The sequence below is a fragment of the Chrysochloris asiatica genome, unplaced genomic scaffold (genome assembly GCF_000296735.1).
Source record: "Chrysochloris asiatica unplaced genomic scaffold, ChrAsi1.0 scaffold00318, whole genome shotgun sequence".
Taxonomy (NCBI): Eukaryota; Metazoa; Chordata; class Mammalia; order Afrosoricida; family Chrysochloridae; genus Chrysochloris; species Chrysochloris asiatica.
Window position 1 is genome coordinate 1,894,528 of NW_006408836.1, and position 3,012 is coordinate 1,897,539.

The following is a 3,012-nucleotide window of genomic DNA, read 5'->3' on the forward strand; positions in this document are numbered from 1 at the left end:
TGGCAGCATCGATGGACTCAAGTGTGGCAACAGTAGTGAGGTTGGCCCAGGATCGGGCAGTGTTTCATTCTGCTGTGCATAAGGTCGCTATGAGTCGGTACTGACTCAATGGCACCTGACAACAACAACATAGGTATGTGAATGTTGGACAATGAATAAGCAAGATGGTAGAATTATGGTGTTGGAAAGGTATATTGAAAGTACCACGGACTGCTAGGCGAATAAACAAATCTAGCTTGGAATGCTGGTGTGGCGCTTTAAGATAAGCACTGGATCACAAGGTTGGTTTGAACTGCAAGATCAGTGGTTCAAACACACCAGCTGCTCCTTGGAAACCTTATACAGGGTCGCTATGAGTCGGAATAGACTCGATGGCACTTAACAATATCAACAACAAAAATGTCTTGGTATAAGTACAGCCAGAATGCTTCTTAAAATTGAGGATGGCGAGACTCAGTCTCCTGTACTTTGGACATACTGTTAGGAGGGACCAGTCCCTGGTGAAGAACATCATGGTTGGGAAAGTGGAGGATCAACAAAAAAGAGAAGAATCCCAAAGATATAAAATGACACAGTGGCAGCACACTGGGCTCAAACATTACAATTATGAGGAGGGTACTGGACTGGACAGTGTTTTGTTCCACTGCATACAGGGTTTCTATGAATCCAAACCACCTGATGGCACCTAATAGCACGTAGTCCAAATGCTGCCCTTATTTTCAAAGAGAGAAATTGCGTTTTTAGTAGAGCTTCAGCCTGTAACTTTTCCCATCTCTTTAGCATACTGGCACTCACATTAAAAAATTTCAAGTCTGTTCTAGTGTCATTTTGTCAGCCATCAGTGAACTGAGCTGAACCAGTTTGAAGCCTTCAGCCATACCTTAGACAGACAACATAATAATTCAGCAAAATTTCTCCAAATTTGTACCTTTTCCTCCAAATTAGCTGTTCTTCAATCAACTATGCAGCTAGAATAAATGGTCCAAATTATGAATTTGCTTAAAGACCCCCAAATGCTTTTTAACTGTCCTTAAAATAAACTCCAAACTCCTTGTTACGGCTTACAAAGTCCTTCAAGTGCTGGAAAGTACTAAGTACTAAGTTATAGTATTGCGAAATGATAGGAACACAGAGTCTAAGGATGCCAGACTGCCAGCTCCATCATTTACAGCTCATAAATGGACAAGTAATTTGATTTTTGTCAGTAAGTTTCCTCATCTGTAAGATGTAAACAGTCGTACCTATTCTCACAGTATGAAGGCACTGCTGCTGTTCAGTGCTGTTCAGTTGGTTCCAATTGACAGTGACCCTATGTAGGGTTTCCAAGGAGTGGCTGGTGGGTTTGAACCGCCAGTTTTGCAGTTAGTACGAATCGGGTTGCTAACCTCACAGTCAGCAGTTTGAAACTACCAGCTGTTTTGCGGGAGAAAGATGAGGCTTTCTGCTCCCGAAAACATTTACAACCTCAGAAACCCTGTACACTGTCGCTATGAGTTGGAACTGACTCCACGGCCCATAACAACAAGTCCAGCGCTTATCTTACTGCCACATCCGGACTCTAGGTGGTGAAAATGATTAATACATTCCGCGAACTGAAAGGTTGAGGGTTCTTGCCTACTCAGAGGCACCTCTACTGAAAGGCCTAGTGCTCTAGTTAAAAAACCAATCAATGAAAATCTTGTAAAGTTCTGACACACACAGGGTTGCCATACTAAGGAATCTACTTGAGGGAAACTAATTTCTTTTATTTCAGGGCATGGTTGTGAATGTCAAATAAGTTGCATGCAGTGTCAGATATATATATCTGATACAAAGTAACTGTTTAGTAAATATTATCTACTGCTACTTTATCTGGACTGCCAAAAGAACCAATAGATCTGTTTTGGAAGAAGTGCAGCCAGAGTGCTCCTTGGAGGCCAGGATGGCTAAGCTTCGTCTCTCCTACTTTGGACATGTAGTCCGGAGGAAACAATCGTTGGAGAAGGATGTCATGCTGGGTAAGGTGGAAGGTCAGAGAAAAAGAGGAAGACCTCCAACGAGATGGATCGGCCAGGTGGCATCATTGATGGACTCGGGGGTGGCAGCGGTGGTGAGGTTGGCCCAGGATCGAGCATTGTTTCGTTCTGCTGTGCATGGGGTCGCTATGAGTCGGTTCCGACTCGATGGCACCTGACAACAACAACAACAACAACAACTTTATCTGGTGGAGGGTCAGAGAAAAAGAGGAAGACCCCTAACGAGATGGATTGGCCAGGTGGCATCACTGATGGACTCAAGTATGGCAGCGGTAGAGAGGTTGGCCCAGAATCGGACATTGTTTCGTTCTGTTGTGCATGGGGTCGCTATGAGTCGGTTGCGACTCAATGGCACCTGACAACAACAACTTTATCTCAAATTCATTTCTCACCTGTCTCTTGTTTGTATTCTAAATTCCATTCCTAGCAAACATCTTTCATATCTTTTCTTTAAAGGCACCCTCTCACGCTCCATTCCTCATTCTTCATGACTCATATTAGTTACCATATCCTCTGGAGAGTTGTCCAGGCTTTTCATGTACCCTGTTAGGTGACCATACTATGTGCCCCTAAGACTTAGGTGCTCCCCTTACCATAGCACTTATCCTACTTTCTGGATTCCCCATCCCCCTCACTGCTACGTTGTAAATTCTTTGTGAAGAGGGGCATGTTTATGTTGCCCACCACTTTATCCCCAATGGGGTAGCACACTGTGTGGTAAACAGTTGTTGTTGGTAAGTGCCATCGAATCGGTTCCGAACCATAGCGACCCTGTTTAGGGTTTCCGAGGAGCAGCTGGTGAGCTTGACCCAGAGTAGGCACTCAATAAACACTTTTTATGTTTATGAAATCCTCTCTCACAGAGCCTCATGTGTTCCTCTTCAAACTGTGTTGTTAAGTGCCTCATGGTGGTGGTGGTTATGTGCCGTGGAGTCGGTTCCGACTCATAGCGACCCTGCATGGGGTTTCCGAGGCCTGTACAGGGTTTCCAAGGAGC

General features: G+C 44.5%; 1 pseudogene; it reads right to left on the bottom strand.

Annotated features, from left to right (window-relative positions):
• LOC102818355 overlaps positions 1-2,490 on the bottom strand; it is a 44,414-nt pseudogene extending 41,924 nt beyond the window's left edge.
• Between the last annotated feature and the right edge of the window lie 522 nt (positions 2,491-3,012).